Source organism: Anas platyrhynchos, chromosome 5 (genome assembly GCF_047663525.1).
Source record: "Anas platyrhynchos isolate ZD024472 breed Pekin duck chromosome 5, IASCAAS_PekinDuck_T2T, whole genome shotgun sequence".
In the NCBI taxonomy this organism is placed as follows: domain Eukaryota; kingdom Metazoa; phylum Chordata; class Aves; order Anseriformes; family Anatidae; genus Anas; species Anas platyrhynchos.
The window spans coordinates 57,308,392-57,325,794 of NC_092591.1; the positions used below are offsets into that span (position 1 = coordinate 57,308,392).

At 37.0% G+C, this 17,403-nt stretch overlaps 1 long non-coding RNA gene across 1 annotated transcript in view; it reads right to left on the reverse strand.

Moving 5' to 3' along the window:
• Window positions 1-6,633: 6,633 nt before the first annotated feature.
• LOC110353153 (uncharacterized) overlaps window positions 6,634-17,403 on the reverse strand; it is a 253,251-nt gene continuing 242,481 nt past the window's right edge. Inside the window, exon 16 of the long non-coding RNA XR_005266210.2 lies at window positions 6,634-8,636. This is a non-coding gene — a long non-coding RNA (uncharacterized lncRNA). The remainder of the gene's footprint in view (window positions 8,637-17,403) is intronic.

The window sequence follows — 17,403 nt, forward strand, 5'->3', positions numbered from 1 at the left end:
ACCTCCAGAGATCCCTTCCCACCTTAACCATTCTGTAATTCTGTAATTTTAATGGACAGTGACAGCAGATGCTGGTCCTTGCCTTATTTGTTTGCTTAACCCGGAAGAGAATAGTGAGGGTTAGACAGAAACTTCACACCTGTAGAGGAGACAGGAGCCATCCATAAGCAGGCAGAGAGACCACACAACCTAAAAGTTGTTATCACCATATTCTGGGGATGTGAGCTGCTTGCTTCTAATGTGTCTGCAGTCACTTAAAGAAACTACTATGTAAACGTTCATGTTAGTTTTGATATATATTATTTGATTTTGAGCACTGCAGCTACAAGTTTATGCAAACAACTCTGTTTATTAGCCATCCGGAAGAAACTGAGTCAGATACATGACTGGCGAAATCTAAGCAGAGGCATTGCAGTCACAATGCGGAATTAAGGCTTAGTGCCAGGGCATTATGGCAATGTTGGAAATGCTGCATTACCCCAACTTCAGTATTATCCAGGGTAATGCTTTTTCATGTGAAACTGAGGTTTCATCCTACTAATATCTGTAATTAGGAATCAGTGGATGTTAGGAAGTGTTGATTTAAAGTATGATAAATTTGGGGGGGGGGGGGAGGGGGGGAGGAGGAGAGAAGTGGTTTTCATGTGTCCTTTTACCACGATGTTTGAACTTACCAACTGATCAAATTATTTTTGTGGAAGCATGCTCTTCTCAGTAATGCCCAGGCACCTTTCGGGGTGGTTGGCTTGCAGGTAGCTATCATGAATCCCCCTCTAGTGGCTGCAGGCAGAAAACGAATGTTTTATTTTTATATCAGAGAAGAATAAACACATACATGGTATGCTGCCATGAATCAAATATAGACTGCAGTGCCAGCCAGAGGTTTTGTGCAGCAATAATTAGGGTGTTGTGAAGAACGTTGTCACATCCAAGAAGCAGTTTGTCTTGCTCATAAAATATTAAGGGTGTCTGCCTCCGCACCATGCCCAGGGGCTAGTATGACGTGGTCACAGGGCAGCTCTTGCTGCTGAATGCCCATGGCCCAGGTCCCCGGTGCTGTCAGTCCCTGCCCCATGCAATATAAAGACAGCCTGCATAGTTCATCCCTGGCTGCCACAAGCAAGTCAGAAGCTGAGGATATATTTGATCCCCTTTGGTGGTACCATTCCTTCTTTTCCTGGGCAAGTAGCCCTCTCACACATTGCCTTTGCCCCTGTTGGAGAGGATCCCTCCTTTCCGTGGATATAATTTTAGGAAAGCAATAAACTTTTAGATCAAACAGAATTACTCAGTGATTCCGATGTATTATGCAGGGAGGAGGAAGATGAAATAATAAGGTGAGATAACAAAAACCCTGATACACTGTGGCATCAGGGCCTACATACTGTTATAAGAAAATACGCATCTGTGTCCCGTGTTTAGAAACAGAAGTTTCTCCCCAGTTAGAGACACTTTTCTTGTTTATCGTAAAAGAGGTACATAAGAATGGCAGTTTTATTGAAAGCAGTTTGGGATGGAAGATGTTGTTTTTCTTGCATGAGTTTGGAATAAAACTTGGTAATACTCCCGTTGACAGGTTTTGGCACTGAGGTTCCCCAGGTTGACTGTGTGTCAACCACTAGTTCCAGGATTCAGTTGTGAAATTAACGTAACCAAAAATCAAAGAGTCTGGAGTTGAAGGGAACTCCACAGTAGCTTCAAGAAAATTTGGATTACATTTTTAAGGCTCAGACATGCAGAAAGAAAAAATGAAGAATGTGAACATGTATATCTGGTTTCACATGCTTTTAAAAATATTTTGATCTGTTTGCCCTACTTGAGTTAAACTGTGAACAATGGGTCTGTCATATGGAAGAGCTTAAATAATAGTCCTTTAGAAGTCCTTTCATTTGGGTTCTTGGGCTCTTTTTTTTTTTTTTCTTTTTTTTCCCACAAATTATGTGGCATATCTATTACACATCTTTACTCTTAAGTTAGTTATCAAGCTATTACATGTTGATTATTCTATATCAAATAAGCCTGATGATTTTAAAGAAGGTTACTTTCAATGCATCTGTACACATCATTAATTATCACTGGTCTAATTTGTCACACTGTTGTCAGTCAAACAGAAAGGCCAGGCATGAACAGAGCACAGCTTTAGGCATATTCACATTGCGTGCTCTTGTCAGATTTCAGATATGTAAGTGAGAATAGTCCAAAGATGTTTATTTTGCTGTGTTATGGTGAAGATTTGAATTGCAGTAACAATTAACATAGCACTTGTCACGAACACTTGTGCAACGCGTGTATTTACAGAGTAGTGCTCAAGCACGTAACCTGTCACTGGCAGTACAATTTGCTGAAACTCCATGTTATCAAAAATAAACGTAGACTCTAGCTCAAGATATAGAATACAGAGAATCCAGCATTTATAATGTTGAATTTAAATTTAGAGTAGAGTAGAATTTGGCCTTATATGTGACAGCAGTCTGCATTACTGTCAAACCATTATATCACTTTGTTGAAATATGATTTTTCATGCTTTTTCGCATGAAAATGCTATCAAGAAAATTCTCATTTGTGACACACTGTAAGCTGTTACTCTGCACTTCTGAAATGATGGGCTCTGCTCTTTCTGGCTTTCAGGGTTGCTTAGAACAACTTCTTAAGCCCACGTTATATTGTACGGTTTTAGTGAATTACTGGTTATGATGTTATGTGAAGTATGAGCAAAGATCACAAATGTGACACCTGGGCAACACTAATCTTTTATTTCTGTGTACCGTTATGTTGGACAGGATTTAATAGGTGCATTCATTTGGTAATAAACATAATCTTCCATATAGTATTAGAACTGTGAATTCAGGTTTTATGAGGAGAATGAAAGCATAATGTTTACTAAAACAAACCAAGAGAGTAATTTCCTGGCATTTCCTTTATAGCACTACTTTCCTAGTGTGACATAGGATCATTTCAGGCATGTCAACATTGCTGAAGGTGATTGCTGAGTTTCTCTACTTACTCACTGCAGTTAAAATTTGCCTTTAAATTCAGCTTGCACTTCTGGTGCTCCTACTTTGCCTTTGTCAAGGCACTTAAGTGGTATGTTTTCAATATGAATAATCCCAGTGAAGTCACAGATTTCATAACCCCCAAATCTTAAGCTCTTTAAGCAGTAGAATGACATTTGAAGGTATTTTACCCCCAAAATAGGATATTTTGTTTTATTTTATTTTATTTTATTTGATGTAAACATAAGATCTTCCATACATAATAAAAATGCAAAGACTTAAACTAATGCCAGAAATGCCTGTCAGTGGGGTTTTAGACAGTGACCTCCTGACCTAGGTACATCTGCAATTATACTGTGGGACAGACCTTCAGCTGATGTAAACTGGGATAATTGACTGAAATCGGCGACATCCATCTTCTAGTGTTTGGTATCTTCTAAATCATATGGATAAACATGCAGTAATTTGTTTGTCAAGTAGTAAACAGTATTTTGTTCTTCAGTTTATGATATTTCTTTTGGAGAGAATGGGACATTTACAAGCATAAATATCAGATAAATATCAAAGATATTGCATCAAATCTAGGGCCCAAAGTTTTAGGGTAGTGACTAACTTGGAGTTAAACATTTTTCTGCCAAGCATTTACTTCTAATTTATTTTATTGTGTCAGTTTTGTGGTGTAGGCATGGTGTTAACAAATAGAGGCCACAAATGGTGCAGCCTCAGAAAATCTTGCGAAAGATTTTCTCAATTATCTCACCTTTCCTCAAGACAGAGCTATGTCAAGAACAAGATACATATTTTCTACTTTTAACAATACTAAATATGCTGGGCTGGGTTGGGTTTGTTTATTTGTTTGGTTTATTTCCTTGGAACGATGCACTCTACTGAGCAGAATATCCAAAATCACTTGCTCGCACACATGTATATTAAAAACTGAAAGTGTGTACTCTACTGCATTTATTCACCTGTCACATTTTTGACACCATACCCATTATGGTTGTATTTTCCTTTATGGAACCATATTTGGACATATTTCTATGTACAAGTGATCCCACTATAGGATTCGTACAGGGACCATGTTGGATTTATGGATACCTAATACCAGATAGTAAATTCCCATTTCTTCAGAAGCTTAAAAAAGTAAACAAAACAAAAAACTAACATACTGGTTAAATCTATGTGGTATTTTCAGTAAATTCTCACAATATGAGAGTTAATTTACTCAATAAGAAATAAGATAGAGACAAAAGCAGTAGTTTCTATTAACTTTTTTTTTTTTTTTGCTTGCTTAAGTTTTCTCTACCAAGTAATCTTGCTCACCCAACGAAGCCAACTTTCTCTGAAAGAATGAAAATCCATCCGCATGGGCAAGGGCAGCCCTTGCTGGAGCCCGTTAGGTAATCTGCTGGAGGCGGGCTGCCAGCCACTGCATCCCCAAACACCTCACGTACAGGATGTTCCTGCTGGCCAGAGTAACCTCAGATAGGAGAGAAGGTCGTGATACAGCCCAACTCGGTCTGGTTACCTGCCCAGTTCCAGTGGCATAAGGAAGGGTTCCTTTTCATGAGAAAACGATGATTGGTTCTTCGGTCTTCATGGGAGTCAACACCAGTGAAACTAAATTCTTTTCAAGAATATCATGAGAATTCTGAGTTCAGAGAGTAGGAAATAGCCATAAACCTTTTGAATGGTATAGGAAATTTCAAACATTTCAAAGCAATTTGCTGCACTTTTTATTATCATTATTAGTTATTTATTTTTATCTTCTGGTGATTGTCTTTCTAACATATGCCTTTTGATGAGTTGGTTTGCTCTATTATCTCACAATGGTTTGTGCTTTGGTTGTTTCTTAATTTTTGCCTTTTTGTTTTTTTCCTCTTACTCATATAAGAATGTGAAACCTATGCTTTGTTGACTGATGCTCAGCAGCATCTTAAATCAACTTTCATTAGAAGAAATTCAGGCCTGCTGTCCATGTATAAATTACATTGCTGTCCACTGGCAACCTTAAATCTGTTGAAAGTGCATTGATCTTAATTGCAGCTTCTTAACTACTGTTTCTTATTATGGCTTGAATATAAGAAGCTCTGGATTTTTGTAATATAAATTCTGATGTTTGCATGAGAAGTGAGACATCACATTCACTCATTCAGAAGCTTAGTGCATTCCATAGGCTTACAGAAACTACTTCTTATTTTCTACTGGTAAATCTTGGATTTTACAGCAGATAAGCTTATAAGGAAGAGTGAGATAAAAGATAAATCCAACAAAAAGGAAAACATTCACGAAGCGAAATTAAGTGCGCAATTTAGATTTGCATTTCTCCAACAGTGTTTTAGAATTTATTTTATATTTGTGGGAGTTGAGGGACACTAGCCTTTTAAGAAGGAGAATACACTAACAATTTTAGAGGCTGAGATTTCTGGATGAGAATAAATATATATTATTTTTTACCTGCAGAGAAATTGCAGGATAGCTTAGAAGCAGTAGAAAATGAAATCAAAAGGGACATTAAGTAATATAGAGAAGAATAAAAGTGAAAAGTCTGAAGTGATTTAAGCTTATGAAAATCTTAAAATAGAAAACATCAAATGGAAATTTGACCCAGGATACGAGGAGAATTCTGGAGCAATTTTTAGCCCGTCTGGACAGAGAGCAGCTCTTACTGTCTCTGAAGCAAGTGCTCTGGAGAGGCTTGAAGCGATAGGCTGTAAAACAACAGTGAAAGAATGGGCCAAACATTGGTAGAAGAAATGTGTGAGTAGGCCTCCTTGCTGCAATGCTTGCTTTTAATTTCTGCCATCAGTTATGTACTCTGGGCTTCTTTGGGGCAGAAGTTAAGGTAGCAATATTGCTTGTTCCTGATGCTTGTTCCTATTTTCTATTCATTATCAAACATCTTTTTGATAATGGAGGGACTGTCTTTGCTATTTTCATGGCAATCTGGGGTAAGTAATTTTTTAATTTATTCTTTTTTTTAATTGAACTGACCCTTTTGGGTATTGCTGAGTTAAAGGAGATTATTGTTCATAGTAAAACTTAAAGAATGATTTTGTCACACAAACATTTTTTTCCTCTTTTCATCAACTTCAGTTTCTCTGCTAACAGTACGTGAAAATAATACCTTTTGTTGTTAAAGTAATGACTGTCTTTAGTATCTTAAACATCTTTAAGCTCGAATTTTATACCGTGCATGTTAGAAGTCTTTTACAGCAACAAACGTATAGGGTAATTTACTGGTCTGGAGTCAATACAAAAATCACAGTTTATAGAGAATTGTAGAATAAATGAGAATGCTTTGTGGGAGCTAATTAGAGGGAAATGAAGGGAAGATTTGATGATAAATGTTTACAGCAGTTTAACTACTTATATTCAAAATCTCTGTCTAAATATCTATTCAATATGTTCATTCTAACATCACATGCCATGTCATGGGGCATGAAGTAGGGTAGCAGAACAGATGTGATGGTTCCAGCATGAAATACTTAGAGGAATTAGCTTTCGATGAATATAATAATACTTTGCTGTTGGAAAGTAGGAAAGACTGGTATTAAAAGTAGGACATGATTAATTTTTACCAGTATAAACATTTGTCTGTGCAAACCCTGAGATAAAAACACCAGATCACATACATACAGCTGTCTGAATTGAGGCCAGTGTTTTACAGTTTTAAATAGTCAAATGGCACAAAACATATTTATTTACATAGCATGTACAAGCAAGGATTAATGATTCTATCTTACAACAAAGGATGAACATGATACAAATTTTAGAGGCTCGCCTGGCAAAAATTCATTTCATAAATTCCTAAAATACATTGCATTATAGGTGTTAAGGCTCATTATAATGTAGAGAACACTTAGCATCTCCTTGTCTCTATCTTTGAGTTCTCCATAGAGAGAACTCTTCATTTTAAGCTGAGGCCAGGGTTAAAGCGTGAGGAATTTTCACACGTGATGCTGCTTATGGCTATCAGGACAGATGGCATACTATGTGCTAATGAAACCAAAAGCTGAGCAGTACGTTTTTGGTCATTTCAAGCAGGTGACTGTGTCTGTTTTTAAGGCTGTAACCAGCACGCTGGAAACAATGTTAGAAATCAGGTTCTGTTTTAGGTGGGAAATGTGCAGACCCAGTACAGGCACAGGGATTACTGCTGGTAACCCGGACTGGGAAGTCCGTGCACAGACTGAGGTAAGGCAAACTTTACCATATATTACCTCAGGGTGGGTTTGGGGAGACTCTTGTGTGGAGTGTGAATGAGATGCACTTTTAGTGCGAGACGAGTGTGGAGCCCTGATCTGCGGTTCTGTAGTCCCACGAGGGGCGCGGCCAGAGACAGACAAAGCGAAAGACAAGCGAAAGAGAGTTTTGGGGGTGTTGGGCCCTTAGGTGTAAGGTACCCCAAGCATGGTGAGGTGAGGTGCTCGGCAGTACACCACACCTCTGTCCTAATCCTCGGTGGAGGCATGTGGTACCCTGTGGGTGGTTATGTCCACAGCAGCATGTCAGGAAGAGTTGGGGTTTAAGGGTTCCAAGAGTCAGCAGGGTGGGGGTGGAGACCCCAGGATTGGCAGGCAGTTTCTGCCTGGCAAGTTTCTGCCTTTGGGTACACCTTAACGGTGTTAAGGTGTACCCAAAGGCTTCCACTGGGGGCACCTTTTGATGGAAGAAACTGGGAACATACGCCTTTTTAAGGGTCCTAATTAGGGTTAGATTTGGTGTTAGGTTTAGGATTACGTTTAGGGTTGTTTGGGCAGGGAGAAAACAGAATCCTGCAGTGTGTCGGGTTGTGTCAAGGCTGCCAAAGGGAGTTCACGGCTGCCCAAAGGCTTCCTTTGGGAGCACTTTTTGATGGGACAAGGTGCTGACGTTTGTGTTTTTTAGGGTCCTAATGAGGGTTAGGCTTAATGTTAGGTTTATGGTCATGTTTAGGTTTGCTTGGAAAAAGAGAAAGCACAGAGTCCTATTGTGTGTAGGGTTGTATGAAGGCTCCCTAACAGAGTTCAGGACTACCCAAAGGCTTCAGTTGGGAGCACTTTTTGATGGGAGAAACTTGCGACTTACATGTTTTTTAGGGTCATATTTAGGGTTAAGTTTAGGGTAACGTTTAGGGTTGTTTGGACAGAGAGAAAACGCAGAGTCCTGTTGCGTATGGGGTTGCGTGAAGGCTCCCAAACGGAGTTCAGGTCTGCCCAAAGGCTTCAGTTGGGAGCCATTTTTTATTGGAGAAACTGGCGATGTACGTGTTTTTTAGGGTCCTAATTAGTGTTAGGCTTAGCGTTAGCGCATTTCTAGGGTCATATTTAATGTTAGGTTTAGGGATATGTTTAGGGTTGTATGGAAAGATAGCGCAGAGTCCAACCTAGGTAATTCTGTGACTCTTTTTTTTTTTTTTTTTTTTTTTGTAATTGTAGAAGAAAACCTTTAGGACGTGATAAGGAAAAATAAAAATCATGAAAAAAGTACCTCATTTATTTTTCCTTCTTTTCCTCACCTGAGGGTTGAAGAACTTAAAGGCATGTGTTTCAGCAACCAAAAAGAACCTGTTCTGCTCTTACTAGCATGCAGATTTAGCTTAGGAGAAAGTATTGATCTATTGCAGATACCTGCTTTGTGGCCGACCAGCTTCTTACAGACCTGGAAAGTGAATGTAAAAATCAGCATTAGTTTCCTTGCAGGAAAAAAAAAAAAAAAAAAAAAAAAAGCATGCAGTACCGGCACAAAACTAATATTTCCTCTTCTAAAACAAGAGGTGTAAGTATATGGCACCTTTTAGTCTGATAAATGAGCTCATTTCCAAAGTAGCAAAGCTTAATGGCTTTTACTGTTTGCTCTGTATAGGAACTGTTCACTGAGGACTGAGCACTTGTATTTGAATAGCACATTAAACAATTATTTGCTAATTTAGGCCACAATTTTTCATCTGTTTCTCTCAGTAAGAGTGCCAGGTCAGGTTGTTCCTGCCACATTGCCAATAGCTCATTCATGTCCTGTGTAGCTACTTTCTGTGGCATTATTTTTAGTCCAGATGGGTCCCCTGATGCAGTTTACATGGCTCCATAAGCAGCTGCATGTGAGTAGTGTGAGGGGAAATAAGGAGAAGAGAAGAGAAGAGAAGAGAGGGGTGTGTGGGAATAGGTAGTGCTGGGCTAAGAGGAACGTCTGTAGAATCCTGACTTCAAAGTTGTCCTTGCTGGGGTGAACTTGCTGCCTCCTGCTTGAGTCTTACAGTACGTCTAAGTAAAAAGCTTTATCCCAAAATTCAGCTCAGGTATTTTGCTACATATAGGCTTTATCTTCTCTGTGTTCAATATTGATTTCTCATCTTACTTATTTTCCCAAGATTTCTTGATACTTCCTTTTCAGATTCTAGTGGTTGCACTCATTGGTGTTTCTTTACACAGAACATTTTAGACTATTCTTTAATATACTTCTGTGTACTGATGTTTCATGTGTAAAAAGAAAACTATGTTAGTTTCAGAAAGAATGTCACTTGAGTATTTTTCTGTTAGGTTCAGTACTAAATTGTGGCTAATTACATATTTTTCCAAGTTGTTTAATTTTTATATGCTTCCACACAGATATTGTAGATATTCATATAGATTTCAAACTTCCAATTCCTGGCGTGGACATGCTTTATGTCTCTGCTTTGATTTGCAGATGATATCATTTCATTATCATTTTAGAATTATTTATTGATAGCAGAGTTACACATTTAATATTAAAAATTAAATCTAAAATTGGAATTATGGGTTGAGGCTATGAATGTCTTTCTACCACACAAGCAAAATAACAGATTTCTTAATGTGAGATTTTTTCACAAAACATACTGTATTAGTAGAGGATGCACTAGAAATTTGACGCAGGTTCCACTGAAATTGATGGAAGCCTGTTTATTGGTACTTTTTAGGAAAGCAGACAGGCTAATTATACCTTTGGTTAAAGCTCCCAAACCTCTCACTCTAGTCAATGAAGAGAGATGAGCTTCTGCAAGGGACAGTTTAGAGCTGAAGCCGAGCATTGCTCTTCTTTTTCAAGCCCTGGAGGATTATATAGTAGAATTCTCTTGAGTCTCTAATTATCTGTATAACCTGAGGTTTCTGTAGCATCCAGTGTCATAGCAGCTAATCCCTTCACATGATAATTAGATCAGTATTATAGTATAAAATTAAAATATTCATTTTAACTTTAAAGTAGGCAGTTGCCACCCTTGTATGTTTTATAGAAATTTCTGTTAGAAAATTCCACAAAGCACACTATTATTTGTTATAAACATACATAAAGACAATATGTCTTTAGCAGGAGAATGTTTCAGCTTGCTTTTAGACAGATTTCTTATAGAAGAGCTCAATGAATGAAGAATGTATCTCATTATTTAATGGTTAATAGGTATCGTTACTTGCTAACCCTGGTCAGTAAACCTGCACTTGGTTCAGAAACGTACCACACTACACACACATACCATTCTAGGGGGAGGAAAAAAAGTGTGAGATATATGGCATCTTGCCTTTGAGCTTTAAAAGGAAAAGATTAAAAAGTGTAATAACTCTGGGTCTAGGCACTTCACGTCATAAAAATACATGAGGTCTCATGCAAGTATCATAAATTCCAGAGTCAATGGGGAAAACAGTTCTAATAGTTTCATCCTAATTGCCTGAAAACGTAAGTTTTTAATTACCTTTAGATAAAATCAGACACTATGTATTCCTGCTAGGCCAGTTCTCTCTCTCCCTCTCTCTCAAAAATCATTCTCTTCCTCAGCTCAGCTGGTCTCTGTAAGAAACTTCTGCTTCCTGAATCCTGAAGCATTCTCAGCTTTGCTCAGTGTAGTTATCAAATCCATATGTCATCAAAGGAGCACTCGGATTTTGAGTGGCCATTGAATACTCTCTTAGTTTTTCTTTCTCAGCTAACTGAGCAGCTGCACAGAAAAAAATAAAGGGGGGGGGGGGGAGGGGGAGGGAACCCACCACCATGAACAAAAATACCTCCGTTGAGTTTAAACCATGCAGACAGCTAAATAGCTCGTCTGTTAAAGCATTAGCATCCAAACTATTAGTTTAATTAAGGCCTATATAATCCTATGAAAATACTGTAACATTGTAAAAATTACAAGGTTCCCCACCGTCCACAAACTGAAAAAGTATTGAAAGATGTACTCTGGAATCAAGCTGTCTACTCAAAAACTGATTAACATTAAACCAACATTCAAGGCTGAGGCTGTATAAGAATTTACTTTTATTTATTTATTTTCAGCAACAGTGCTGGTTTAAATAGCCTGCCCCTCCAGCTCTAATTCCTCCTCCTTCTGTTCAGCATGCTAGGTCAGCTAGTTGTGCAGCTGAAGACGTAACCAGGCTGTGAAGCTCATCCAAGTCAAAAACATGATTTGCTGTTGGGTTACTTGTCAGTAACCCAACAGCAAATCATGTTTTTGACTATTCCCCACTTTGGTTTAGGGTGTGGATGCGTAGGCCAGGACAACAGAGGAGATGAGACAAAGGCGGGAATGAGAAGCCAGGATGCTAGAAATGGCCAAAGGTTATGTCAAAAGTTTTAGTGATGGTGAAGAACTTTTTTTGAAATTTTGCACGTTGGTAAAGCTCAAAGAATCCACATTTTCCCTTATGTGTGCTTCCAATGTTCACATCAAGGACATTTTATTTTATTTTATTTTATTTTATTCATATTTTAGAAGACTGTTAAAGAGTGGACTAATCAAACCAGACATAGCAAGTAACAGATCATTCTTTCAGAAGAGCTGAGCTAATTCTGTAGCTTCAGTTGACACATTGCTTTATCTACCATACATGTATGTCTAGAGGTTTTTTCTTTCCATAGTGCATTATTTTGTTCTATAAATGTAACTTTCCAGATGCCCCTTTACTCACAGAAAAAAAAAAGAGTAAGAGGAAAAAAAAATGTATTCTCTCTGTTCTCTGAGTGATGTTCAAGGCAAATAAATTCTAAGAATTGAAGGTCATTTTTTCTTTTGTTTATTCACTTCTATGTGTAAGAAGGGGATTTTAAGAGCCATACTACATGTTCACTGGTGACATTATAAAAGAATATTTTTTCCCGTTTTCCCCCAGTATTTCTGTGACATGCCAGAGATTCTTTTTTGCTTTCAGTTGAGTGAATTATGCTGGCATTTTAGGCCCACTTCCAGGTTATATTAGAGCATGAGGAGTATTACAGTGCTTTTTCAACATCTGTTTAATATAGCCTTCCTATCTTGCGCACTAAGATACGATTCTTTATTCTTTTAAACTAGACAATTTTAGAGATTTCTGTTTGTAGGAACTTTTTTTCTTGATCCTGTGTCGCTCTTTTGGTTGTGCCAGCACTCCTGCAGGTGGAGTGACCTCAGTAGAAAAAAGTCCTCCAGGTTTTTCTGGTGTGTTATTTACCTTGAAAAAGATGTAATTGAATGAATCTACAGCATAGTTCTGTAAATGCTTAGTTTTGCCACAGCTCAAGGGGCAGTACATTTGGTCACAAAGGGCAGGATGCTGTGGTCAAAGTGAAGAGTGGTATTTGAAATGCAGGAAGGTATTTTGTCATGTAGTCTAGGATTAAAAGGTTATTTTTAACAAAATTGTGTTTATTTTTGAGGAGATTAAAATTTAAATCTATGTTGCAGAAGTCCAAAAAATGTTTTTTAATCATTGGTCTTCTGTTTTTCAGCATTAGACGTTTTTAGGGATTCATTTAGTGATTTGTGTTACATGCAGAAGTGAAACACCTGCTCAGCTTTACTTTTTCTATTTAATTTATTTAGCTTCTGATAATGCTTATTATCTGGAAAACTTTCTTGCTCTGTTATCTGTTAGCCTGGGTCAAAATTTTCATTTCATTCTTTGCTATTGCTACAGACCATGAATTTGCTAGCTGGAATAATAAATCATAATAATAAAGCCTAACAGATAAAACATGTAAAACAAAGCATTTAAAAGTAGTCCCGTCACTAAATAATTTATTTTAGATGGATAACACATGCATGAAATAGCTCTCTTAAATTAAATAATCTAATATTTCAGTTCTCCAAGACTTTCACATGTGGAACCTTCTTAAGGCTGTAAACTGATGCTTGAAGATATTTAGATTAGCATCTATCTTGCATGTCTAGCTTCTCATCATCACAGCTAGAATCACGTAATTATTCTGCAGATTTCTGAAGTAAGACAGCTATTGTTTCTGTCTAAAAGATGACCAACTGCCATACAGGAAGTGTAAGTAAGAGTCAGAAAAGAAAAAAAAAAAAGTAGAATATCCATGAAAATTATCTGAGATTTTTCTAAAGTGTGAGACAGTGTGAAGTTGCTGGTTCATCCTTCATCCACCACTAATGAAAATTACTGAAATAAGCTGAAACTTGCACTAGGAAGAGATGATGAAATAATCAGTGACAAAGAAAAAGAAGCAGCAGCATATCACTTAGAGGAGGGCTACTCAGTGCGTGAGGCAGAGTCAGACTTTCTGCCATAGAACGTTCCATGGGTGGAATCTGGATTTGGTCTCTTGCTCTTGGCCCAGCAGGTGCTGGAAACTTATGAGACACTGTATCCTGGGGATATGCTGCTTTTTAAATTATTCTTCAGAGATGGTCAGCATAATACAGTATGATTTAACAGTGATTGCCCAGGCCATAGAACTCGGTAGCTAGCAGCTGTCATGTAACTACATTTTCCAATTCCCCATTTTCTGCCAAGAGTGAGAGAGGGTACCTACTAGAATCAGGGAATTTCTCTATACAAACCTCCCCTCCTCCTCAAAAGCAGCTCTTCCTTTTTCATGATTCATTTTGCATCGTATGGGATTGCCAGTTGTATACCCTTGCAGGCAACTGCTTTCTGTTACTCTTTGAAATATTTTTCATAGTAACAAGTTAATTCAGTTTTACATTTCAGAAATGTTTTCCCCCAATTTACTTGCACATTCTCTTCACATCATCAGCAAGTCCTTTGCCTGTTCTATGAATCTTAAAATAATTAGTTATTTCTGTATACTCCACATGCACTTTTTGTAAGCATGGCAGGTTTCTCTCATTATGTTGCTTTCTATTATTTTATCTCATCCATTTTCCTCTAGTTCTTTAAAATTCTTTCTAATTTTCTTTTCAGTTGCTTGTCTTGTTAAGATACTCATATGATAGCTTTCTTAATTATTTTCTATCATTTTGATTTCAGCGTTTGACATTTTCCACTTCATGTCTTACTTTTAACTTAACATAATCTGACCCTTTTTGTTAATTCTTTGGTTTTCCACTAACTTATTATTCCATCTTTCATCTTTTCGTATATAATGAAATTCAAATAATCATATAGTTTAGCTATTCTCTCCCAATTATGAACTCTATGGACTGTGAGAGGGTGAATATAGAGGATGTGGTAAGTTCTAGAAGCAGCTCTTTGGGTAGACTTTAAATAAGATTTATTTATTTATTTATTTATTTATTTATTTATTTATTTATTTATTTATTTATTTATTTTTTGAAGTAGAAACCTAAATCCATAAGCCAAGCAAAGAACTTCATTTGTTTTACCCTTATATTACATATTACATGGAGTTTTCTTTGAATACCCAATCACCAAGAAAAAATAAATTCTTATGACAACTTGCTATTCTTAGCTCTCCCAGAGAATTTGCAGCAATTGCTTACGCTTAAGACTATATCACAGTTTCTCGTTGTGTAAAGATGTAGTAATAGTATCTCACAGGACTGCTTCAAGGCATAACTGGCTAATATTTGGAGAAATTATTACAACCTACTAGGTTGTAAGAAAGATAGCTCAGTACTATACATGTATATAAAAAATACATTCATTTTTTTTGGCGATGCTGCAGATAATCGACAAACTATTAAATCAGAAACATCTATACAAGATAATGTTAAGCAAAAGTTGTATTCTGTTTTGAATCCTTTGTTCTGCAAAACCATTGTACTTCTTGGTAAGGTTAGTGGATTGCATGAACTACGGTGATGATAAAGCTACCCTGGTGAATCGTATTGACACAACACTGATAGACTTGAGAAGCTTACATATTAACCAACTCTACTACCACTCCCATGAACTGACTGAAGAATCCCAAAATCGCCCTTATCTGTCACAATCACCGTTTTTAAAGTTTTGTTTCTGCATTTCCTTTACTTACTTTATTTCACATGCTAGTCAGGACATATACAGTGACTGTTCAGGCTTTTTGATAGAAATAACATGAAGAAGTGCACTACAAATATTTCACATCAGGTATAATTTTCTCTGTTTCAATAATTTTCTTTTCTACTTGATTACATTACACCACTTACTGCCTACTGTGGTTTGTGTCTCCCGGCACAAATGAACAGTCAGACATTTTGCTTCAGGTACAAGAAATTTTTATGAAAACCAGATCCATTTTTCCAATAGATTTATGGGCTTAGAAACAGACAATTTACAATACAAGATTTTAAAATTTTTCTCTGGTTTATGGCACTTAAATTACCGTAAATTCAACAAGTCTCTTGCATACTCAGTGTTCCTATAAGGAAAATAATTGTAAACTTTTCCTGATGTTGATTTCACAAGAAAAGTTCAATACTACACATTTACTGATACAGAGAAGTTTGAAATTCATTTTAAACTTAACATGAGTTTACATTTCTGTCCATTTAAAAACAATTCTATTCCTATTTCTGCCTCTTCCCACAAGTAAAAACATACTTTGGTAGAAAATGGATGAAATCAGCCTCCTGAGGCTACCTTTTTCTCTTCCACTTTTCAAATAAATGCACAAGTTTAAAAATCACTAGGAAAACATGAAGGTCTATAATATTTATGTGAGTAAGGATTCTACAGATGGAGCCTGACATAAGAGTGATTCAGTGGTGTGGGTAAAAGAGAAACTTCTCCAACACTTTTTACATGTCTGGGAATCTCTCTCATCCAGTATTTTTCTGATGCTGGAATGGCAAATATCCTTTTCCTTCCTCTGTATAGTTTGTACTTCTGTAATTATACATTCCAGGAATTCTCTTCTGATCATTGCACTGACTTCAGTGGGCATTGCATCAGGCCTTACTAGCAAAAATCCTTAGGCCAGATCTGTAGAAAGTGTAAATACATGTAGCTCTGTTAGCTGCAGTGGAATTTTGCAGGTTAATGATTCGATTGCATTTTCATGAGATTGTAAGCATCTGTACATGAATAAATATAAACAAATTTGTATAAATGCTTATAAAGTGTAGAGCAAATTCTTGTCAACTGTGATAGTCAAATACTAGGGTGTTCTGTATTACAAAGGATCGTTTCTTATGAACCAAAAATATGTAGGGTCATGTTAGGTTGCAAAGCTGCCATTGCATGTCCTTTACTTCTAACAAAATCAAAACTTAGGATTCAGTGGCTAAATGTTGAATACCACAATGAATGAGTGTTTGCAATTTGATGAGAGCATGAGATAAGCCCAGATTTCTGTGGCTGAGTGTTTTTTTTAGAGTCCACTTTCAAGGTGCTATGTATGTTCAGTTTTACTTCGATGAGATATGAGGGTATAAAGTCAGATTCTTGTTAATCTGAAATACATACAAAAGAAATGCAGAAAACTTTATGCTTTAATTGAAATCTTGGGAAATCAAGGGTGCTCAGCATCTTTGCAAATGATGGTTTAAGTGCCTCAGGATAATGACAAAAAAATGAAGTTCCCTGAATGGATCTCCACAGTGTATTTCCAATAGCGCAAAATCGCCATTGATAAGATTCTGGCCTATGGAGCTAAAAGCAATACAAATCAAAAATTAAACAAAACCCCAAACTGGTACCAAAATGGATAACCCCAAGTTTTCTGACTCATTACTTTCTTCAACCCCAACTGCCTACATCCTTCAGCTGATACTAAAATAGTTGGCATTAATCTATTGTTATGAATGTCACTGTTCTCTACAAATTGCTTAAGATTATATTTTTTGGAGTATTATAATTGGCAATTTGGCAGAGCATGAAGTATGAGCTAATGAGTTGAAAGAACAGACTGTACTTGCAAATTCAAAGCATTTACATATGAACTATCTGCAGTTTCTTCTAAAAAATTGTATTCTAAGTGCCAGGTTCTGACCTCACTTGAAACTCCACTATGCCATATTCAGCACAAAGAGTGGCATTTTCTGATATAGTAGTTTTCCCTGTGTATGAAAATATATAATATTTTGAGCATGTAACCTTAACTTTACTGACGCTCCACAACTTTCCCAGCAGTGAGGAAAGTCAAAAGGTGATGTTAAATGGCCCCCTTTGCTTCCTCCTCTGATCTCTACATTCAACACCACTTTAAAGGCTTTCTAAAAAGGTCACGATCATTATTTTGGCTCTGCTCTCCTCTGGAAGACTGCTGGAGTACACTCTACTCCATTTGCACTTCATTCTTT